Raw genomic sequence first — 24934 nt, forward strand, 5'->3', positions numbered from 1 at the left:
CTTTGGGTTATTTGTTTGGAAACATTTTTATTTCCAAGGGCTACCCGGGTGGTGGCGTGTGAGGCTGGCCACCTGGGCAGAATGCATGGCCAATTGGCGTTCTCACTGTTTCATGCTTTTTATGGCAGACACACAGCCATTGTGGTATATGCTGAGCACACATGGTTACATTTTCACATGTTCCTGAAGGGCTGGTACTAGCTTAGCCAGGGCTTCAGGCATGTGCGTTCCGCTTTTTTTGACTGGAAGTTTTGTTTTAAGGCTTGCAACTTGTTTTGGGCGGAGGTTTGAGTTGCTGCTTGGATAGTGATTTATGCTTTTAGTTGCTTCATTTTTTTGAGCTGTTGGGTATACATATTTTTTTAATTTTTTTTTTATTGCTTAGTTTTGCTATGACTTGGGGTAGACCCACCTGCACCCTTTGTTTGCAGCCCGGGGTGGAGAGCGGAATGCTAAACCGTTTGTTTTTTTTGTTTTTTTTTGGTTTTTAGGCATACTATAATGGAGAGTGGGGCTTATTTTTAATTATGCAATTTTTAACCTATAATACCAACAGTGCCAAACAAAGCAAACGTAAAATAACAAGGATAAAACAGATAGATGGTGTGCACTGTTCAGGGCTTTTTCCCTTTGCAATTTTTTCTTAAACTGTCTCAGATTTTTGTTACCAATTTGCCTGTGCCTTAGTTAATTAGGCTAAGACCACAGGATCGCAGGGGCGGAGATGAAGAGCACACACCATGTGACTGAATTTTAAATCTTTATTAATAAACTAACGCAGTGGTGAGTGTAGGAACTGCTTTTACGTTACTTAAAGGAAGAAAAAATGTTAATACTTAAACCTTGACCCACTTTTATACATGTACACACGCTGCCCGGGCTAGCCAGCCCTGGGGGTAGGAGAGACAGATAGAGAGAGAGAGGTGGATGGTAGGTTGTTTTGTGTATAGATTGTTTAGAGGTACGCTGCAAAATTTTGTAACTTGCTTTTCCTTTTGGGAGGGATTTTTATGCCCTGGGTTTTTTGGGGCGTTCCTTTTAGGGATCTTTGCTTGGTATTTTAGTTTAGGCCGGCTGTTTGTGGCCTTTTTAGCATTTTCAAACCATTCTGGCTTTAGGGTTGCAAAGGCAGACGGTTGGGTTTTACCGGGCAGCCAATCTTTGCAAATGTAATTTTAGTTTTGCAACTTATTTGCTTTTTGTTTTATGTGTGTTTATATTTTTTTTACAGCCAGCTGGGTGTGAAAGCAGTTTTATTTTCTACTTGGCTTGGTCTCTGTTTTTTGATTTTTGAATGCAGGGCAGCTTTTTTTATTTTTAGGCCAAACTGACTGTTAAATTAACCCTCCCCCCCCTTTATTTTTTTTTTCATTTAGCTTTAACTAATTGGGGATATGAAAGAGCTGAGAGGGTTAACAATATAGTTTGGGTAGGGAGGCATTTGGTTGCATTACATTTAGTTTTTAAATTTTGTACTTGAGTTTTTAATTTGGGGAGGGAGTTTTTTGGCTTTTGCACTTGAGACTTATGGAGGTTTTTGTAGCTTTTTTTTTGACGTGTATGATTTTATTTAAATTGAAGGTACCTTTTAGTGGGAATTGTTTAGAGGGATTATTATGTAAAAATTTTAATTACACAAGGGAGTATTGTGTTCACTTAGCGGCTTATAAAATAGTTTCCCCAGTTTATTTTGTTTGCTGTGTTAGCTGCTTAAAAGCTAAAAAGAATTTTACATACTTTAGGGAAAGGGTTTGCGGGGTAGCAGCTTATAAGTAGAAAAGGCTTTTACTTTTTTGCACTGTTTGCTGGGTCATGAGGTTTGGCTGACCCCTCCCCCCCTTATGTTTAGAACTTTTTTACTTAGAGAGTGAGGGCCCTGGTGTGCCTGAAGTTAGCTTAAGTCCCAGACCTCGATAACGGCACTTACTTTTTACACATTTATTAGTTACTTTTATTTTATTTACTTTTATCTTTAGATGCATTTTTTTAATCTATAACCTGAATGTTTTATGTTTGGACGTAATACACCGTTATTGAGGCAGCAAAAATTTTTAGCTTGGATTAGGTTTGACCTCAACCTCATATTGGGGGAGTGGAAAAAAGTTTTTCAGCACCACTTTGCATTTGGCCTTGTTGCATAAAAAATAAGTTTGCATGGCGTGAGCCCAAAGGGACAGACAGTCCCATGGTTAGGATTTTTTTTTTTTTTGATACCCCAGTATCGATTTTTATAGGTTTTTTTTTACCTTTTGTTTGGTGCTTTGGGCTTTGAAGGGGAAAGGTTTGTAGTAGTTGCTGCTGTTTTAGCCGGGCCTCGTTATCCGAGTCACGGCACCAAATTGTGGAAGAAAACAAGTTCTTACTTTTAGTTTGGATGCAACAAGTTAGAGACAGTTTTATTTTTAGGCAATTGCAAGAAGGAAGACGTCCGTTTGGACAGAGTGTCCTTACGCAAATTTTTAAAGTCTAAAAAATGTAAAGCAAGTATTTATAGCTTTTTATTATTTATGTAATAATAAAGCTTTGTTTTGTTTATACTTTTTTATATTTGATTTGTAGCAAAAAATGTTAAACAATTACATTTTATTGTTATTGTAAGGCAAGGTTAAAACCAGCTTTGCTTTGCAATTTTTATACGCTTACCAGTTTTGCCTTTACAAGTTTTGCATTAGAGTTAGCCTGACTTTTGCTTTCTTTTCAACAGAACTAAGATGGCTGCACTTAAATCCCTTTTTGTTACTTCCACAGGAAGTTTAGACTTGAAATTAGATAAAGGTTTCTAACCATCAGAGGAGTGAAGTTCTGGAACAGCCTTCCAAGGGAAGCAGTGGGAGCAAAAGACCTAGCTGGTTTCAAGATTAAGCTTGATAAATTTGTGGAGGAGATAGTATGATGGGTTAACACGATTTTGGCAATTAATTGATCTTTGACTATTTGTGGTAGACGGGGCCTAGTGGCCTGGGATGGGAAGTTGGATGGAATGGGATCTGAGTTACCCAGAAAAGAATTCTCTGTAGTATCTGGCTGGTGAATCTTGCCCACATGCTCAGGGTTCAGCTGATTGCCATATTTGGAGTCAGGAAGGAATTTTCTCCCAGGGCAGACTGGCAGAAGCCCTGGGGTTCTTTTGCCTTCCTCTGCAGCATAGGGCACGGGTCACTTGCTGGAGGATTCTCTGCACCTTGAAGTCTTTAAACCATGATTTGAGGACTTCAATAGTTCAGACGCAGGTGAGAGGTTTATTGCAGGAGTGGGTGGGTGAGATTCTGTGGCCTGCACACAACACTCGCCATTAAAGGCATGTATTCCGTATGGCTGATGTCAGGTGTGCAGTCCAGAATAACAGGGTAATATCTTGCTGACTTAAGATCTCCCACAATCATCGATTTGACTTTTGTTGCCAGTAACTGAATGATCTCATTTTGAATGGTTTTCCAAGGTTGTAGTGTGTGTAATTTGTTGGATGGGAACTACTATTTTCATTGTCTTTGGGGAACATGAAGTTTTTCACTTGCTGTGGCCCATGCAGTACAAGGAAGTCCCTCAGGCTATTGCTCAAGTGGGTCCACAGTCCTGGATCATCTAGACTCAAGGAATTCAACTCAGCAGCAGCAGTTTCTTGCGCCTCCACCACACTCTTCTCTGATCGACACTTTTCTTCAGGAACGTGCATGGTTACATCCATTGGAGATGCAGATAGGGACGCTGCAGTAGCTGCCAGGTCACCTGCACTCTGACTAACTGGAAGATCAGGCATCTCCTCACCACTCACATCCTCACTGGGGCCGGAAGGCTCACCCTGAACATTTGTGTCTACGTATCTCAGGAGAGCTCCTTCCTGCTTAGATAAAGAAAGCAAAAGAAGCATTTCTCTTTTTCTGAATGCTGCCTCAGAGGGACGTTTTCTTCTTTCACTCATGACTGCTGTTCTGTGCCAGCTATAGTGGCTCTCAACACTCAGTTGAAGGGGACAAATAAGCAGGCTGGTAGCAGGGCCTGAGTGAAGGAAGATATCAGCGTCTTAAGGGCCTAACTGGCTCCTACTACCTTAGCTGACTTCCTGTTCTCCTCAGGTGGGTTCAGGGAAGCAGCAGGAAACAGGAAGCTCCCTGAGAAGCTGGGGTTAATCAGTCCAGGCTCCTGGGGATGCTAGAGAGGTACATAAGAGGCTCCTCCTCCTCTCTCTCCCTGCAGCTCCTGCTGCTTTCTGTCATTCTCTCTCACCTTTTCTCCTGCCTGCCTGTTATGTCTCTTGTGCCCTCCTGCCTCCAGCACAGCACTCCACCCTCTCTGTGCATCTCGAGCAGAGAGAATCCACATGCACCAGCAGCAGACACAGTTTTCTACACTCTGGGTCCTAGTGGCGCCCCCACAGTCTGGCACCTGAGGCGGCCACCTCAGTTCACCTCCTAGTAAGTCCACCTCCTGTGGGCACAGAGCACCTAACTCCCACTGAGGTCAGCCTGGGAGGCTGGATGTGCACATTACAGGCAGTAGACTCTCAGGGCAGCATAATCTAGTGAAAAACAGTGTATTGTTCATTGCAACCCAAGCTCTCACTGTGTGGCTTTTTGTCCTGCCTCTGTTGTGTAGAGCATGAGCAGAGGTTTATGAGATGGCGGCTGCTGCTGTGGCCAGCCATCTCCGTACCTTTCCCATTGTCTCTCTTCTGGCTGTGGATGCTGGACTGCAGCAGCTCTGCGGAGGTCCCAGCCTCGCTCTTTAATGTCCACTCTCCACTTGCTTGGATGGCGCTTCATGGGCCATTGAGTAGCCTCCTGAAAACATCCCAGTTGTGGACACAGGCACCAGCAACCAGTTCCCCAAGCCAAACTCCCCTTCGCAATCCAGAGAAACAGCCTGGAGCACAGGGTTTGGCCCATGCTGACTGTAGACACCACAGCTGCTGCACGGTGACTCCTGTGACCCCTCTAGCCCATCAGCACTCGGCTCTCCTGCATTCTGCTGAGCGGCTGAGATCTGGGGGAACAGAAACCCTTTGTTAGAGATGGAAAATCTCTTCACAGGGTCACTCTGTTAATGGCTGCCAGACGCCTTCCCTGTGAAACCCCAAATGTGCAGCCCCTCTGATTCCCACAGGGGAGATCTCTGCTCATTCACTGGCCACCCATGGCTGCAGTCTCTGACGGGGGGAATGTAGAGGGGTCTGTGCAGATGGTCCCTTCTACAGCACCCATAATGGGAGGAGGTTTGGCCTTGTGATGTGAGGCATGGATCTGAGACTTAAGGCTCCTGGATTCTGTTACTCTGGAAGGGGGGGCAAGGTCTAGTGGGTAGAGCTGGATTGGTTGACAATGAGTGAGCAGAGCTTGTGCTGAAGGACCCTGGTTCAATCCCCCCCAATTCCTGTGGTGTCTACATGTGGCCAGTGATGAGCTGCCAAAATCTTAACAACCGGTTCCCTATAAAAAGTTCTGATTGAAGAGATGTGCCCCAGTATGTATTTTTTGTACCAGCAGGGTTACCAAATGACTGTATTTTCCCGGGACTAATTTTTAAAATTTAAAAATTCCTCCTAGATGGCGATTTAAGAACCCAAAAGCCTGACCTGTCTGGGAAAATACGAATGTATATTAACCCTGCGTAAAGTTCTTTTTTAAAAAGATGGGCCTGTACTAGAAATGAGCTCTGTTTCACATGTGTGGGTCCCCGCCACTCCCTGGGGGTGTGCTAGGGTGACCAGATGTCCTGATTTTATAGGGAGAGTCCCGATTTTGGGGTCTTTTTCTTATATAGGCTCCTATTACCCCCCCGGCTCCTATTACCCCCCACCCCGTGTCCTGATTTTTCACACTTGCTGTCTGGTCACCCTAGGGTGTGCACATGTGTGGGTCCCAGCTGCTCCCTGCCCCCCTCATTGAAGCAGGTGTGCAGGGTTACTGCCCTGGGAACAGCAGGGCACGAGTGGATGTGGGGGTGGGATCAGCAGGGGGTGGCTGGAGACAGGGGCTGGCTGCGGGCAGGGTGGTGGGTGCTCACGGGGAGAGCAGCAGGACGCAGCCCACGCCCAGCAGAGCAGCCAGAGGCCCAGCAGGCAGTAGTGGGAGCCCCAGGGCCAGGGGAGCAGCAGCAGCCCCAGGGCTCGTGCCCAGGGCCAGGCGGCAGCCCACGTGGCTCCCACAGCGCAGCGCCCCCAGCGGCCGGAGGAGGAATTACATCACTTCCCTGCTGGAGCCCTTCAAAGCCTCAGCGCCCCCTGCAGGGAAGCGGGTTAACAACTGGTTCTAAAATGGCTTCAAAATGTAACAACCGGTTCGTGCGAACCGGCTCCAGCTCACTACTGCATGTGGTCATGACTTTACTTACCTGTCAGTGTAGGTTGTTCAGACTATTCCTGGACACATGGTACATCTGCTGCTGGCCATCCCTGAGATGTAGGTCCTTCATCCGCACAAGGACATGGCATATCAAGGTCAATCCAGCAGCTCCCATCTGGTCTTCACCTCTGCAATGGACGGCTAGTCCGACCCTGACCAGAGAAAGACACGGTGGTTTTCTTCAGGGGAATCTGCTGGAGCTCCCGTATCCCCCACTCCACCTCACTCCCCCGCACGCGAAGGAATTTCCAAAGATAGCACTAATCGTGGATAAACAAAGCAGCCAAGATGAGGTCAGTGTGGGTTGATTTACTGAGCAGACTGGTTCTAAGGGAAGAACAGATTTCTCCCCTGCTCTAGGGAGATTCCCATCGGAAAAGTATCTGATGGCGGGGGAGGGGGGGGCAATGAAATCCCCCAGCCCCTTGAATGGCAGGAAATCAGGACTCGGGGAGTTAAGGGGTGTCTCTGTCCTGCTGCAGGGAGCAGGCCTGGAGAGCAGAAAGGGCACTAGTGGCATTGTAGGAAAGAAAGTGACTTCTACCAGTAAAGGTGGCTGAAGCTTCTTGCAGACATTAGAGTCGAAGATCCTCACACCTCCTTTGGGGATCCTTTTCCCTCAGAATAAATTAAGGAGAATGACATGTGAAGCTCAGGTCTGGGATCCAGGGAAAAGGCAGGATCTCAGCCAGATTACACACCAGGAACCTGATCTTTATCCCAAGAACCATAATTATCCGGATGAGATTTTCTCCCCCATTTGCTTCCAGGTTATTTACTCACAGGATTCATTCATTTGCTTTCCTGCGTTTCCACTCTCTTCATCTGTTCATTGGTTTAAGTAACATCCTTTCAGTTTTTGCTTCTGTTTCCTCTTATTACAGGGTAGCATCTGCTTAGCACCTTCAAAAAATAAATTAAAAACAAAATCCTGATTCTACATTGAAGAGGAAAGTTTCTGAGAATTTGGCTGCAGAACTTTAGTGTCTGCATATGTCATTCACTAGTATTTATTGTGGTGCAGGTCTGATGCAATCTGCCCACCCAAGAATACCTCCATGAAGCATGGGGTGCCCTTAGAATACCAGTTAAAAGAGAGGAAGAGAGTGGATTAATAGCGGGGGGGGGGAATCCAAAAAAATCCAGTGCATCAGCACTTCTCTTCATCCTGGATTGGAACAGCCAGTGGGAATCCTGTGAGGTAGAGAGCAGAGAGAGGTTGGGGCCACAACGTTCACCTCAGAGGCTGAGCTTCTGCAGACTTTTGGGATGTTCCCATCTGAGGAGGATGATTTTGGCCAGCCCTAGTTCAGAGCTTTCAGTCACCTCAACCGGTGAGTCTCTGGCACAATTGTTCTAATGTATCTGAACTGTTCAGGCCTTGCCCCCACCTCTGACACCCCTTGTACCTGACCATTGCCCTCTAACAGCCCCTGTCCCTTCTCTTGATCCCTGCCATGCCCAAATACAGAGAGTAGCTCATGCTCCTTCTCTCTTAGACCTTATTCTTACACGATCCTTCCCTACCTTTTGATAAACTGATCACTGTGCCCTTCTCCAGCTCCTGGAGGAATTGTGGCTCCTCAGGACAACCTGGGGATGGGTGGCTCCTACCTCCGGGTGGGGTGTGTGGTTTTCCATCTAAGCATCACTGAGAGCCAGTACTTCTCGATTTCACAGGATGAGGTCATGGCTCCCCAAGCCGGGCCAGCTGCAGGCTGCATTGCTGTTGGCGACATGGACAGACCCCAGAGCCTGGAAGACAGAGCGGGAAGGAAACCCTTGCTCATTTCCCTTTCAGAGGCCCCTTCGAAGATGGGCCAAGAGGAAAGGAGAGGACGAAGGGCAGAAAGTGAAGTCGCTCCTGTGGGGAGAGCACTCCTGTAGAGCCCAGTCAGTTCCCAGCTCTCCCCCACATTGCTCGGTGTGACCTTGGAGAGGTCACTTCCTCACCTTCATTCCCTGTCTGTAAAATGGGGGTACAAGTCCCCCCACACACACACACAGGGAGGAGAAGGGAGGAGAGACCCATTTTCGGTGAGGGACTCAGACACTCTGGGCACAGATTGTGCCAGAGTGAGGGAAGGGACCCAGAGTTTGCTCCCTAGACCCAGGGGAGGAAGATGTTATCAGAAGGTCAGTAAAGGGGATGGGCCAGGAACTGCTGCCATGGACAGAGCTTAGGGATTTGGTCAGTGCCAGGGACTTTGTACCTCCCTTCAGCAAATGGCTTCCTTCTTGTCATCAGCAGTCCATACAGTATCTGAACTCCTTCCAAGTGTCCTGAAGGGGCTCCCTTCATTCTTCTTGCAGGTGATGGATTCATTGACCCAGGTCGATAGCTGGGAATTTCGGAGAGGTCATTTGTAGCATGACATGAAATCAGTGGGAAATCTACATTTAGCAAAATAAAGGTTTCATTGTCCTTTGCAAATTTGGAACTGATCTGTCCTATCAATCGACGGTACATGTTCAGAAGAGGATGAAGCACGCCATCGTGGTCAGGTGATCTATGAGAGTCAGTTCCATCATGTGGCCATTTGATTCGGTAAAATTCCTGGCAATGGCAGCCCATGGCCAGGGCAGAGTCTCCAGAGGCCTGAAATGCCAAGGAGTTTGGTGCGTGGTGCCTTGGTGAAAGCGCAGAAGTCACATCAGTCAAGCTAAGTCTGAATTTCAGCCCACATCTGGCACCAGCAAATGAAGAAGGCCCTGGTGGTCATAGTAGATGCATCTACTTCCAGGATGAGCACTGAGCCTCCGAATAGGTGCAGTAGTGAAGGCAGTTGTGAGCTGTTTGTGGGCTTTTTGGAACTTGGGTGACCAAACAAACGTGGCCATTATGTGGAGGAGAGCTCTCATGGGGGTTATTGGCTCTGAGAACCCTGGGCCGAAGCAGCAGTAAAGCGGGTGAAGTCTAGGAAGCGCTGGTCTTCTTGAGGACTTCAAACTTTGTCTCACCTATGAAAGGCTTCCACCTTATTTGGATCAATCGTAACATTTTCCGGGGAGAGGAGGTACCCCAAAAACTCTGTGGAGAGTTGGCCGGAGGTACGCTTTTCCAATTCTGTGCTGAGACCATGCTGCCGAAACCTCTCCAGGTTCAGGTGTGGTGGGCATGCTGCTCTTGGTTCTCCAAAAAAAAGAAGTCTGTCACCTGAATAGATGACACTGTGCAGATCCACAATGGCTCCAAATACATCACTGATGAAGTGTTGCAAGGGCAGGGGACAATTAGTTAGCTCAAATGGCATGTTGACAGTTAAAATGTCCATAGTGTGCTTTGAAATCTGCCTTCCATTTGTCCCCTGCCCAAATGAGTGTTAGATTGGAAATCCTCACAGATGAAGTTTGATGAACAACTTTGCAGTTTTCCTGCGAGCCAACAATTGTGGGATTCCCAACAGGGGGTTATGGTTCCAAACGATCCTTTTTTTCAGGGGCTGATTGTCTAAAGAGAGACATAGTAGAGTCCCACACTACTTCTTCCCCAAAAGGGCCTGGGCACCTGTGGGAAACGCTAATTTGCTCATAAACTCTTAGGACCGGTTTTCAAGCCTGTACGCAGGGAGAGCCACTAATTCTGGTTCCACCAATGTGTAAATACTGGTGAAGGCAACTTTCAACCAAGGTTGCAGGTCAAGAGGGCAGTCATAGTCCTGGTGCAGAGGCAACGAGTCCCCATTTCTTTCAAAGGTATCCATGTAATCCGGGTATTGATCAGGAATGCCGGGTGTCCGAGTCAAGAAGGTGGAGTAGGTCCAGAGGCAGAGGCTGGTTCAAGGAACCCAGACATTTTCAGTCATTTCCATGGTGCGGCTCCAGCAAGGACATCATTGGGCCAGGCTCATGTAGTGAGGCCCTGGTTCACACCTGGTGTGGTGTGTCCCTGTTGCATAGAGGCCACTGACTTGCGGAGATCCTGCTTTTCTCCAAAAAGTTGCACCACCTAATGTCACGTACTGCATCTGATAATGATGCCCAGGGGTGGGAGCGCAGGTCGCAGCAAGGTGCAGGATTGTGCCGAGGCTAAGAGTGGTACTAGAATCAAGGTCCAGGGACACAGCAGGGTCAAAACCGAGATCAGAGTCCATCGACAAAGCAGAAGCAGAATCAGGGCCAGAGTCTAAATCCATGCCAAAGGTCATAGCCCGGTAGTCAGAGAGCAAAGATCAGCCAAGTCAGTGTCAAGCCAGAGTCCAGATCCAGGCCGAGGGTCAAAGCCGGGTAGTCAACGTCCGAGTGGTTGGGGAAGATCAGGAGGAGAAGGCAATGCTGGAGCGGGTCAGTGGAGGGCCTGGAGCGGGGCTAAAGAAGGGCAAGGAGATATGGAATCAAGGTGGGCAGGCAACATGTGGAGCCAAGAAGGGTCACGCCAAAGTCATAATCAGAGACCGGAGCCAAGGGTCAAACCAGAGTCAACAGTGAAGAACCGGAGGGCAGGGCAGGACAGGGTGGTGCATGCAGGTGGGAACCAGGATGACTTACAGGTTCTCCTAGGCACTGCCCAGCTGGATCACTAGAGACCCCTAATCGGGGGACTCCCTTCCTAGGAATAAAAGAAGGAGAGCAAGATGACAAAGATGTCTCTGACCGTGGGGTCCAAGCCAAGGGGAGCTCCCACCCAAGCATTGTGCCAGGACCCCATCACCCTCCTGGTTCATTTCACACTCAGAGACCCGCCCCCCCAGCAGAAGGGGAGAATAAAGGGCAGAAAGTGAAGTTGCCTCTTGGGGAAAGGGATTAGCCTGGGATCCACTCCAGTTCCCAGATCTACCCCCAGGAGTGTGTGACCAGGATCGCAGCCCTTCTTCTGTGTCTCAGTCCCCACCTGCCAGATGGGGAGGATCCTTCCTTGCCCCAAGGTGTTAGGGGGGAGTTTCATTCCTGTCTGGGAAGGGTTCAGATACCATGTGTGTGGCTTGGGACCCAGGTGGGGGATGGTCAGATATTCACTGCGACGGTAACATGGGCAATGGGGAGGTCTGAGCAGTGACGACAGGGGAGGGCTCCACATCGGGCCACCCCTCCCAGACTGCAATGGTTACTGAGGATAAACCCTGGCTCTCGATGCTCCCATTTCTGGGCCAGTCCCATAGCCCTGAAATCCTGATGCTTCTGCAAGTGGCCTCTGGGCATGGGGGCAGGGACCGTATGTGGCCTGGCCCCAGCTCCAGGGGTCAGGGTGGGGCAGGGTGGTGAGAGCGAGGTGCTCGGCCTGGGTTTCTCTCAGTGCTGTGGGGTTTATGGCCCCTCCCCCAGCCCTTCTCCCCCAGGCACAGCAAGAAAGAGCATTACCTGCGGCAGGGAGTGGGAGCTTCTGGGCATAGGAAGGGGGGGCCCTTCAAGGCTGTCCCACGGAGCACAGCCCCTGCAGCGCTTTGGGCACCTGGCGCAAGCACCGGATGTAGAACAGGTGCGCCATGATCGCCGCTGTCACGTCCTCCTGCTGCAAGGGAACAAGGATCGGTCAGAGCCTCCGACACCCATGGCAATGAAGGGCATGAACGGCACTGGGAGCCAGCAAAATTTCCACCCCAACCCTCCCCACATCCAAGGGACAGATTCCCGCACCCAACCCTCCGAGACGAAATCTTGTCTCCTCTCGAGTGACCTCCAACCCCACTCCCACCACTGTGGAATGAACTCCTGTCCCCTTCCTCTCAATCCCCCTGTGAGAACTATTCTACCTCCCAACCCAGCCGGGGATTAAACTCCACTCCCCAGAATCCCCTCAGCCACCCTCTCCCGCTCCAGCTGAGGGGCTGGAAGGCTCTGGGCAGCAGTGCTGTGGGGTGAGAGGAGGTGGAAACCTTTCCCAAGGATCCCCCCCCCGGTTATTAAGATGATGCCATGGACAGTAGCTCTGGGGAATGGGGCACTTCAGCAGCCTCTGCTGACTGACTCCTCCAGTTCTTCCAGAGCAGGTGGTGGCTGCGATAACATGATACTAGGGCCCTAGGAACCAGCCTGAGGCCCGGAGGGGTATGAAACTCTCACAGGGGGAGTTGGCAGCCCCTAGCATGAGCAATAGCAGCATGTCATGTTGATGTGACACCTGTTAGGAAATAGCCGAGCTGGGTCTGCTCTGCTTTGAGCTGCTCAGGGGAGAAGCTGACACCTACCAATGGCACCTGCCCGGGTTCATCCTCTCCTTGCTCCCAGGTCAGTGCAAGGGGATGGGATGGGAGTGACTGTCAATGGCCTGGAGGTGAAAGGCCCTGGGTGTCCCTCCCCAATTGATCCTTCTTTGGTTACCTCATTCCCGATCAGCTGGCCGGCTTCCCCCAGGATAGAATATGTCAGCACAAGCCCAGCCTGGCTGACACGGAGCTGGGGGTCATGTATGGCCAGAAGCGCTGCCTGGAGGAAAGATCTTTTCTGGCCTTCTGTGAAGATCTCTCCAAAGACCTAAAACCAACAGCACCAGAGCCCTTGTCAATTGTCCAGAACCAGGCTCCAAATCCCTCTAGTATCTCACAAGGTGGACAAGAGTCCTCCTTGTGCAGCCAACTTTTGGGGTCCCATGGACCAAGGAACCCCCTTCAGGAAGAGGTTGCAGGCTCTGAGGAATAGCTCTTTCTGGAGCGGGAGTCACCACAGGTGCCATGACATGCTGGGAACGTGTCTGCGCGCTCTGGAACCCAGCTCACAAAGACAACAAAGGACCCGCTACTGCTCCCAGCAGCGCTATTTCCTGCAGCTCACGCGCTGGAGGTTAGGGGCCTTTTCGATCTGCTTCCGTTCCTGCTCCCCACCCCACTGACAATCCCACGAGCGTCACATATGCTGCAGTGACTCAGCCCAGGAAAGGAGCTCAGTGTCCCTCACACAACGCCCAGGGCAGGGGCAGGTTCTGCTTCCTGACTCGCCCTGGTGCTCAGCAAACCCCACACCCTGCCTGTGCTTCCAGAGGTGCAGGGAATCCAAGAAGGATCTGGTCCAGCAATTGCTGGTGTGAGCTTCCCAACTCACTGACCCAGGGGCTCACCTCTCAGACACCAGGGTGTCAGCCAGGGAGACAGTAAGCAGAGCCAGATTCCTGGAGATACAATCCTTCATTAACTCAACCCACCAGAGGATCCCTTTTATGCCACATAACCATGGATCCATGCAACACACACAAGCCTGGACCGTTAGCAAGGCTGCAGCCCAGGCTCCTCGGCCTCTTGCAGCCGAACACTGTCTGCTGGAAATAAGTATCATAGAATATCAGGTTTGGATGGGACCTCAGGAGTTCATCTAGTCCAACCCCCTGCTCAAAGCAGGACCAATCCACAACTAAATCATCCAACAGATTTTTGTCCCAGGTCCTTAAATGGCCCCCTCAAGGATTGAACTCATAACCCTAGGTTTAGCAGGCCAATGCTCAAACCACTGAGCTATCCCTCCCCCTACAGAACACACTCACTGCAGGGGAAGACAGCTCCACACCTGAGCTACTGCAATGCCAAGGCGGAGAGTCCTTACCTCCCCCACCCTGGCCATGTTCCTGTACGCCAGGCGCTCGGTGTCTTGGAGCCCGTCCCGACACCACAGATCGCTCTCCTCTCTGATGTTCAGCCCTGGGGGAGAAAGACACACCCATTGGGGAGGTTTGGCATCTGGCTTTAATGCCTGTTTCCTTCTCTTCCCTTTGCTGGGTGAACACTGGCTGGGGTCCTCATGGCATCCACGGCCCAATGGACTCGCAGGGTCCCCACCAGGTGGTTTAGTACCTGAAGGGGGATTTGTCTCATTCGTCACAGTAATCAGGTGACCCTTACGGTCATTGTGCTCTGGGCATGGGTGTCTGTTAATGGTGGCTGCTAATGCTGAAAACGCCCCACAGCCACTGACTTCAGGATCTGGCCCTAGCTACCCAACTGGTGACATTCTACAAGCTTTGTGTCCATCCCCTGTGGTCCCTGCCCCTGCCTTCATGATGAGCTCTTTCCCTCCATGGGTCTCAATAGGTCCGTTCCTGTCCCCTCACCGGCTGGCAGCCCCCTGGGGGGGCTGATTTCTCTGGACTGGGGGACAGAGCCAGGCTATGAGGTAAAGCAGCCAATTTCCCTGGCATCTTCGTCCCCTTCCTCTCTCCCTGAATTAGGGAAATGAGTGTGAGTCATCATCTAAGCTGGGGTCAGTCTCAGAGGAGGGAGCTTCTTTCTGTAGGGTCCCTTGGCCAGTAAGTGGGGGGCCCAAAACAGGGGCCTTCTTTCCATTGGGGTCCCTCTGCCCTGCTGCAGTTGGTCTAAGAGCAGAGGCCTTAGTTCTATTGGTGTCCCAATGGCCAGCTGGAGCTAGTCTCCAACTCCAAGGGACTCATTTCTATGGGGACCCATTGCCCAGCTGGGTTTCTTACCCCTCCTCTGCAGCAGGAGCCTCTGCAGCCAATAGATCCCATCCCTGGCTTGCCGGCTGATGTCATCGGCTGGGTCAGAGATGTAGAGACCCAGCCGCAGCACAAAGTTGCCCGCCTTGGGGAAATCGGAGGAGGTCTGGTGGAGGAGGAGAAGGGGGGAATCCATCAACGTTCTGCCTTCAGCTCCCCAGCTCTCCTGGGCTAGAGCTCTGCTCCCATCCTTCTGTAGGAGGCGCTGGGGGAGAGGAACTAGAGCCCTCTTTCTCTCTGCCCCCAAGGGAGCTTGGAGCAAAGGGACCCACGGCCTGGGCCCTCTATGAGCACTAGCTGCCAGGCTTCTCCAGAGTAACAAGGGCACTGAGGCCAGGCACGACCCTGCCAGACAGTGGCCTATGGAATGTCGCAGTCCCTTATGGAGCCAGGGGGGACCACTTAACCAGGGGATGAGGAATTTGACTCAAGCCCTGGCTCTGCAGGATGCTGGGGTCAAAGGTCACTTACGTCAAATCCGGAGAGGGAGGTGGCAAATCGGAGCAGGGCAGCGCTGCTCCGTATGGCCCTAGCTCTCTCCTGAGTGTTTCTGGAGTCGAGCCAGAAATGGAGGTGCTGCGGGAGAAGAAGGCAGGGGAGGGTCAGCCGGCAGGCTTACATGCTCTACAAACGAGCCTCTCCCACTCCACATGGGGCGGAGAACTTGTGCTCAGGGTGGAATATCTGACTCCTCATGTGGGGGTTCATGACACTGCCCACATCTTGCTGGGCACAAGCTGTCACTGTCTCTCCAGCCTGGGACAAAGCTCAGCCTTGGGGCTGGTCTATTTGCTCTGAACCCCTGATCCATCAACAGCCCATCAGGATCGAGGTACATGCCCTGGGCCCCCAGACCCCAGCTCCACAGGCCTTGGTAGGATGGATGGAGGGGCCGTGGGGACAATCGCTCTGGGAACTGCCGTGTCCCTAGGACAGAAGAGCTGATTCCCTGAGTCTTCTCCTGTATCTCAGGGTCTCCCTAGAAAGGAGCCAGTAACTTTTCTCAGAGGCCTGTGTCCCAGATCGCACAGGGGTTTCAGTCTGTCAGTCCCCAGCCAGGCCTGGTGCTCACTGTTAGTGCTCAATGGAACCATGCAGAGCTCTGGCTGACAGTCCCAGCTCCTTCCCTCTGCCCCCGCCCCTTCCCCGCCACCGCTACCCCAGATGGCGGAGGGGTCCCAACATTCAACTGCACTGATGGCTCTGGGAAAGCGTGGCCATCTGGGTCCAAGCTGGGAGGACACAATGGAAACATGGTTCTTCTAGTCTCTCCTTTGCAGCCCTCCCACGGGATTCATGGTAAATTCCCCCCCAGACCCTCCCATTTTGCTCACCTCCAAGAGGTGCTGCAGCTTGTCCGTGGTGGGGGTCTCTGCCAGCAGGCCCCCAAGCATGGTGTCCAGGCTCTCTAAGTAGGTGTTGTGCAGAGCCTGTGTCATAAATATAAAGGCAAAGGTAAACCCCTTTAAAATCCCTCCTGGCCAGAGGAAAAATCCTCTCACCTGTATAGGGTTAAGAAGCTAAAGGTAACCTCGCTGGCACCTGACCAAAATGACCAATGAGGAGACAAGATACTTTCAAAAGCTGGGAGGAGGGAGAAAAACAAAGGGTCTGTGTCTGTCTGTGTGATGCTTTTGCCGGAGACAGAACAGGAATGGAGTCTTAGAACTTAGTAAGTAATCTAGCTAGGTATGTGTTCGATTATGATTTCTTGAAATGGCTGAGAAAAGAGCTGTGCTGAATAGAATGACTATTCCTGTCTGTGTGTCTTTTTTGTAACTTAAGGTTTTACCTAGAGGGATTCTCTATGTTTTGAATCTAATTACCCTGTAAGGTATTTACCATCCTGATTTTACAGAGGTAATTCTTTTCTTTTTACTTCTATTAAAAGTCTTCTTGTAAGGAAACTGAATGCTTTTTCATTCTTCTAAGATCCAAAGGTTTGGGTCTGTGTTCACCTGTGCAAATTGGTGAGGATTTTTACCAAACCTTCCCCAGGAAGTGGGGTGCAAGGGTTGGGAGGATTTTGGGGGGAAAGGCATGTCCAAACTACGTTTTCCCAGTAAACCCAGATAAAGTTTGGTGGTGGTAGTGGAAATCCAAGGGCAAAGGGTAAAATAGTTTGTATCTTGGGGAAGTTTTAACCTAAGCTGGTAAAAGTAAGCTTAGAAGGTTTTCATGCAGGTCCCCACAACTGTACCCTAGAGTTCAGAGTGGGGAAGGAACCTTGACAGCCTGCAAGAAGAGGGAGCACCCGTCAGTCATGGGACATGGGGCTACCCCTCTCAGGGGACCAGGAGGGTTCTCTGGGGAGCCCTGCCCACACCCAAAAGGTACATCCTGGCCTCTGCCATTCACATCACTGCAGGGACACTTAGCAAGAGTTCATGGCTGGATGCCTGCTGGCTCTTCAATCCTTGCTCTTAGCAGTTCTCTGCGCAGGGCCTGGTACCCAGCAGAATATGGAAAAGCCAAACTGCAATGGGTGGGAGGTAGGATCCCTGGGAAAGTCCAGGCAGCAGAGCACAGAATGAGGAGAAGAGGGAAGGCTGGAATCAGCCACAGAGGGGTAACACAATCTTCACTGGTGGGAAGGGGCCCTCCCTTGCAGTTTGTGTCATCCCCCCACCCCACACGCCCTGCCCGGGCTTGCCCCCCGCTCTGCTCACCCCTCCCCTATTCTCAGCAGCTCCATCAAACCGAGGGAGCAGGGACCAGAGGTCACTCCTGCTCCTGGGACAAAGAAGTAGGATCATGACCTACCCGGAAGTGGGTGGTGTCCTGCCCAGTGCCCATGGTGAAGATGGTGTATAGTAGAGCCCGCAGGAGGCGTGACTCCAGCTCCAGGGCAAGTGGTGGCTTCAGTTTGCTGGCGGGAGAGAGGAGCCCGTGTTATGCTTGGCAGCACCGGAGTGGCGCTGGCAGTGTCATGCACATGACCCTCCTCCCCTGCAATGATCCCTCCCTATGGCCACTGTCACGTTACGGGAGTGAAATCACCCCCAGCCAGGAAAGAGGGGATGTTCCCAGCTCCTCTGCTGGGGGATGCAAACAGCCACGGCTGGGGGTAATCTAGGCCTGAGAGGATCTGCACCAGGGTTAGGGCAGCTGGATGGGAGGGTCCTGGTACCTGAGGCTGCAAACCGCGGCCATGGAGCTGGAGACGATGGAGCTCGGCTCAGACACCATGGGCAGATCTTCAATCAGCTCCTGAGAGACCCCAAGGAGATAAAATTGCATGTGAGATTCAGGCCCTGTAGACCCACAGGCGCTTTCCAGGGAGGAGGCCAAAGTGCTCTGCAGAAACAGTCAGTGTCACCCCCACCCCCAACCAGCTGGACTCCCCATTCCTCCCATCCATCAAACTTACTCTTTCCTTCCCCCTCTCCCACCCAATTCTTCCCTCCCCTCAGCCTCAGCTGCTCCTCCGGCCTTACAATTTCCCCACTGCCAGTTCCCCATCAGTGTCAGAATTTCCTCTTTCCCTGCTCCCCAGCCCTCATCCCCAGGAAGCTCTGTCCTCTGCTTCCCCCTCCAGCCCCACTAACTCTTCCTCCCATGTTGGGCTCCCTCACCCCAGGAGCCGGACACGGGGTCCCACTCACCGCAATGCTCTCCACAAGGGCCGCTTTGGAGAAGTGCGGCTCCAGAGTGTCCCACCCCTGCTGCTGTGCCGACAAGCACAGACGTGGGACAGCGTGGAGGAAGTGGAGCTGTTTGGCCCTGTCCTCCACCCACTAAGAGTGGGTTTGGGGGAGAGAGAGAGAGAGAGAGTTGGTCAGGTAGGGACCTCCCCACCCTACCTACAAAAGCTCCAGGTCTCAGGACCTCCCTGGAGTTGGACAGGGAAAGCCGCCCCTCTTCCCAAAACCAGTGTCACCCTGCACAGACTGGGGTTGTAACTGGGGCAGTGTCTGCGGGGAGCGGACATCTTGGCCTGCATGAGATGAACACCCCCACTTTGGGGTGCCAGGTAACAGGGGAGAAGTGCCCCCCATTGCGGGTGATGGATTCTCTGGGACAAGACCCCGAATGTGGGTGGGGATGGAACAAGGGGCAGGACAGACTTGGGGGCAGTGCAGCTGGAAGATTTTTGTACCTCAACTCTGCCCTGGAGGTGCTGCTGGATGACCCTGATGGTGTCTTGTTCAGGGGACACATCCTCCTCCTCCTTCTCCTCATCCTCCAGCCGGGCACTGAGGGTCTCTGTACCAGGGAGAGAAGGAGAAAAGCATCATTTATGCTACTGCTCTGAGAATGCAGGGGAGAGAAAGGGCTCAATGTCCCCCGTCCTCAACAAGGAACCCCATGGCATCAAGGTCCCCACCCTGCCCTTCCCAGAGATGACCTCAGCCCCATCAGCCTCAGGGACCCGTGGCCATCAGCCCCCGCCCAATATTATCAGGGGAGGCTGGAGCTCCCCCAACTCTGCCCAGCATCTCCTGCCATGGAGTGTGGCTGGGCCACTCCCACTGGTGTCAGTGGGGCTCCCGTGGCTCAGTCCTGGAGCCTTGGTGAGCCAATGGGCACAGGGTGTGTCATAAATATCAAGGGAAGGGTAACCACCTTTGTGTATACAGTGCTATAAAATCCCTCCTGGCCAGAGGCAAAACCCTTTCACCTCTAAAGGGTTAAGAAGCTAAGATAACCTCGCTGGCACCTAACCCAAAATGACCAATGAGGGAACAAAATACTTTCAAATCTGGAGTGGGGCGGGGGGCTAATAAAGGGTTCTGTCTCTCTGTGTAATGCTTTTGCTGGGGACAAATCAGAAATGCAAGCCTTCCAACTCCTGTTAAGGTAGTAAGTAATCTAACTAGCAAATGTGTTAGATTTTCTTTTGTTTAATGGCTGGTAAAATAAGCTGTGTTGGAGGGAATGTATATTCCTGTTTTTGTGTCTTTTCGTAACTTAAGGTTTTGCCTAGAAGGATTCTCTATGTTTTAAATCTGATTACCCTGTAAGGTATTTACCATCCTGATTTTACAGAGGTAATTCTTTTACCTTTACTTTAATTAAAATTCTTTTAAAAAACTAATTAATTTTTCTGTAGGACTTTTCTGCAGGCTGAGAACAGCTATCAAAGAAGAAAGGTATCAGGTTACAGCACAGCAAAATTTTACAAGTCAGGGTTTTTGGGTTTTTTTGCTTTATTTCTAACTCCTGGGTGTAAAGTGAGTTAAAAACAGAGAGGTTAGGAGGACAGAATGCCATGTTCAAAAGAAGCTGCAATTAGCCAGATTTGAGGCTGAGGAAAAACAAAAGGAACATAAAAGATGGGTCGAACTCAGACAGAGAAAATGAAGGCAAAGGAAAAAGAAATGGAGGCAAAGGAAAAAGAAATGGAGGAGAGGAAAAAAGAAAGGAAGCATGCAGAGGAGGAGAAGGAAAAAGAGAGGAAGCATACACCGGAGATGGAGAAGGCAAAGGCTCGGCAGAACATACCAAACAGCCCTAACAATCCTTCCCCAACAATCCATTACACTATGTCCACAGTATAATGAATCCAGTGATATTGCTGATTATTTTCTCACCTTTGAGAGACTGTGCACACTCCATCAAATCCCTGAAGCTCACAAGATGACCAGGTCGGCTGCAAAATTGCCTGGAAGAGCTCTGGACATATTCAAGAAGATGGTGATTGAGGAGGCTTCGAACTATAATAAATCCAAGGGTTTGGTTTTAAAACAATTTCAAGTTACACCTGAAACTTACAGAGTAAAAGTGAAAGCCCTTAAGAGAGGACCTGGACTAAGTAATGTGGCTTATGTAAACCAGAGAACAGATCTGTTTGAGAAATGGCTCAATGGACAGGATGTAACTAGCTTTGGAGGAATACGGGATTTGATAATACAGGAATAATTCCTGAATATGTCCAAGGATGATAGAAAGCAGTGTTTATGGGATAAAAAAATGGACTCAGCAGGAAGTCTTGCTTTTTATGCTGATCAATACAAGCAGTCCGAGACTGCCAGAGAGGCGGGGCAAACCGGAACAAAACGGGCGGAGGGAGGAGAGAGGAACAACCCTGGTCACAGTTGGAGCAGATACCAGAAGGGACACCCTCAGACCACACCCTACTACCAGGGGCAGCCCAAGGCCCCAACTATACTCTAAGGAACACTCCAGACACCTTGTTGTCCCACCACACCGTTCTCCAGCAACCCACCTCACCCCAGTAACCAGTTAGCTGGGCAAAGTTTTAAATGTAACAAGCCGGGACATGTAAAGGCCAACTGCCCCAAGAACCCTTGGAAATTACAGTTCATTGCACCGAAATCACACCAGAGGTCCTCAGGCCCAGATGCCTTCCAGATGCCTGCCTCAGAGCAGAGGGAAACTGTGAGTGTGGGCAGGAAGAAGGTCACAAAATGGAGGGACATCGGAGTGTTGGCTATCCATGCTTCCTTAGTGGACCCCAATTTAATCGACCCAGAGGTCCAAGTAATGATTCAACCCTTCAAGTCCAACTCTTTTGACTTGCCTACAGCCAAGTTGTCTGTTTGGTACAAGGGCTGGTCAGGAACGTGGACTTTTGCAGTTTATGATAATTATCCCATCCCCATGCTGTTGAGGGAAGACTTGGCCAATCATGTGAAGCTAGCCAAGAAGGTGGGAATGGTCACCCGCAGACAGGCTAAGCAAGCTGTCACACCTAGCTCTGTTCTGGAGACTTCTACCAGGACCCATTCAAAGACGTTGGAACCAGACCTCATACCAACGTCTGCAACAGCAGTAGTGAATCCAGTCACAGAGACCCAGACAGAGCCAGTCGCACAACTGGAACCGGCAAAAAAACCAGCACCAGACCCATTGCCAGCACTGAATTCAGTACTTGCAACCCCAGCACCAGAGGGCCCCACCCAACCTGCACTGGCAGCAGCAGATAACCCTACACAAGAGGCTCAGCCAGAGCCTGAACCCCAACATAGTGCACCTGCCAAGAGCGGTTCACAGTCAACTAAAACAGCCCCATCACCTGCATCGCTTCCAGAGGGACCAAGCCCAGGTCCACAATCCAATGAGGAACTGATGTCTCCAGCATCAAGGGAACAGTTCCAGACCGAACAGAAAGCAGATCAAAGCCTCCAGAGAGCTTGGACGGAGGCACGGAACAACCCACCGCCTCTCAGCTCTTCGAATCAATCCAGGTTTGTTGTAAAAAAGGGACTTTTATACAAGGAAACTCTTTCTGGTGGATACGAAGAAAACCGGCATCCTCAGAGACAGTTGGTAGTTCCAACTAAGTACCAGGTAATGCTATTAAGCTTAGCCCACGATCATCCTAGTGGCCATGTTGGGGTGAACAGAACCAAAAACCATTTGGGAAAGTCGTTCCACTGGGAGGGAATGGGCAAGAATGTTTCTACCTATGTGCGGTCTTGTGAGGTGTGCCACAGAGTGGGAAAACCCCAAGACCAGGTCAAAGCCCCTCTCCAGCCACTCGCCATCATTGACGTTCCATTTCAGCAAGTAGCTGTAAATATTCTGGCTCCTTTTCCAAAAAAGACACCCAGAGGAAAGCAGTACATACTCACTTTCATGGATTTTGCCACCCGATGGCCAGAAACAGTAGCTCTAAGCAACACCAGGGCTAAAAGTGTGTGCCAGGCACCAGCAGACATTTTTGCCAGGGTAAGTTGGCCCTCCAACATCTTTACAGATGCAGGAACTAATTTCCTGGCAGGAACTATGGAATGCCTTTGGGAAGCTCATGGGGTGAACCACTTGGTTGCCACTCCTTACCACCATCAAACAAATGCCATGGTGGAGAAGTTTCATGAAACTTTGGAAGCCATAATACGTACATTTGTAAATAAGCACTCCAATAATTGGGACCTAGTGTTGCAGCAGTTGCTCTTTGACTGCAAAGCTGTACCACATCCCAGTTTAGGGTTTTCACCATTTGAACTTGTATATGGCCACAAGGTTAAGGGGCCATTACAGTTGGTAAAGCAGCAATGGGAGGGGTTTACACTTTCTCCAGGAACTAACATTCTGAACTTTGTAACCAACCTACAAAACACCTGCCGAACCTCTTTAGCCCTTGCTAAAGAAAACCTACAGGATGCTCAAAAAGAGCCAAAAGCCTGGTATGATAAACATGCCAGAAAGCGTTCCTTCAATGTAGGGGACCAGGTCATGGTCTTGAAGGCACTCTAGGCCCACAGAATAAAAGTGTTGTGGGAAGGGCCATGAATGGTCCAGGAGCTCCTGGGAGCTGTTAATTATCTCATAGCATTCCCCACCTCCAACCGAAAGCCTAAGGTGTACCATATTAATTCTCTAAAGCCCTTTTATCCCAAAGAATTAAAGATTTGTCAGTTTACAGCCCAGGGAGGAGATAACGCTGAGTGGCCTTAAGGTGTCTACTACAAAGGAAAAAGTGTGGAAAAGGTAAACCTCTCCATGACCCTTGGGCATATGCAGCGACAGCAAATCAAGGAGCTGTGCACTAGCTACACGCCGACATTCTCAGCCACCCCAGGACTGACTGAAGGGGCATACCACTCCATTGACACAGGTAATGCTCACCCAGTTAAAGCCCGACCTTACCGGGTGTCTCCTCAAACTAAAACTGCTATATAATGGAAGATCCAGGATATGCTACAAATGGGTGTAATCCGCCCCTCTGGCAGTGCATTGGCATCTCCAGTGGTTCTAGTTCCCAACCCAAATGGGGAAATACGTTTTTGCATGGACGACCATCAGCTAAATGCTGTAACGCTCCCAAACAACTATCCAATGCCATGAACAAATAAACTATTGAAGAAACTGGGACGGGCCTAGTTCATCCCTATCTTGGACTTAACCCAGGGGTACTGGCAGGTACCGCTAAATAAATCCGCCAAGAAAAGGTCAGCCTTCATCACACATGTCGGGCTGTATGAATTTAATGTACTGCCTTTCGGGCTGCAGAATGCACCCGCCTTCCAAAAACTTGTAGATGGTTTCCTAGCAGAATTGGAAAAATGTGCACTCGCAGACCTTGATGACGTGGCCATATTTTTGGAATCCTGGGCAAAACACCTGGAACATCTACAAAAAGTCTTCAAGCGCATAAGGGAGGCAAAACTAACTGTTAAGACTAAAAAGTGTCAAATAGGCCAAAACAGAGTAGCTTACCTTGAACATCAGGTGGGTAAAGAAACCATCAACCCCCTACAGGCCAAAGTGAATGCTATCCAAAAGTGGCCTGTCCCAAAGTAAAAAAAAAAAAAAACTGGTCCAATCCTTCTTAGGCTTGGCCAGATATTACAGGCCATTTGTAGCGCAATACAGCCAAATCGCCAATTTCAAGTTACACCGAAAACTTACGAAGTAAAATTTCAAACCCTTAAAAAAAGGCCTGAACTAATGTGGCTTATGTAAACCAAATAACAAATCTGTTTCATAAATGCCTCAACAAACGGGCTGTTACTAACTTTGAAGGAAATGTATATTCCTGTTTTTTTTGTCTTTTTGTAACTTAAGGTTTTGCCTCAAGAAATTCTCTCTTTTAAATCTAATTACCCTGTAAGGTATTTACCATCCTAATTTTACATAGGTGATTCTTTTCTCTTTTCTTTAATTAAAATTCCTCTTTTAAACACCGAATTAATTTTTCTTTGTTCTTAAAATCCAAAGCTTTGGGTCTGTGTTCATCTGTACCAATTGGTAAAAATTATTATGAAGCCTTCCCCAGGAAAGGGGGTGTAGGGCTGGGGGAAATATTTTGGGGGAAAATGTCTCCAAGTGGTCTCTTTCCCTGTTCTTTGTTTAAAATGCTTCGTGGTGGCAGCAGACTGTTCAAGGACAAGGCGAAGTTTATACCTTGGGAAAGTTTTTTTAACCTAAGCTGGTAAAAATAAGCTTAGAGGTCTTTCATGCAGGTCCCTACCTCTGTACCGTAAAGTTCAGAGTAGGGAAGAGACCTTGACAGGGTGTTACTAGTCCCCCGCTGCCCCTGTCCTCCCCCCTGTCCCGTGGGTCTCCCCTCACCTGCACAGAGGGAGCCTTCAGCCTCAGGGCTCTCAGACTCCACAGAGGGGCTGCTGGCCCCTCGGGAGAAGGAGGAGCTGCTGGTCCCCGTGCCAGAGTCGCCCAGCTCCTGCTCTGGGCTGGCTGGGGGCTCCTCAGTGGCCAGGCTGGTGGATGACTCCGATTGGGCACTGGGGTGCGGCTCTTGGCTCCTCCACTTCCTGTAAAGGAAGCTGCAGAGCCGCCTTCCCAGGCTCCC

The sequence above is a fragment of the Eretmochelys imbricata genome, chromosome 6, assembly GCF_965152235.1.
Source record: "Eretmochelys imbricata isolate rEreImb1 chromosome 6, rEreImb1.hap1, whole genome shotgun sequence".
In the NCBI taxonomy this organism is placed as follows: domain Eukaryota; kingdom Metazoa; phylum Chordata; order Testudines; family Cheloniidae; genus Eretmochelys; species Eretmochelys imbricata.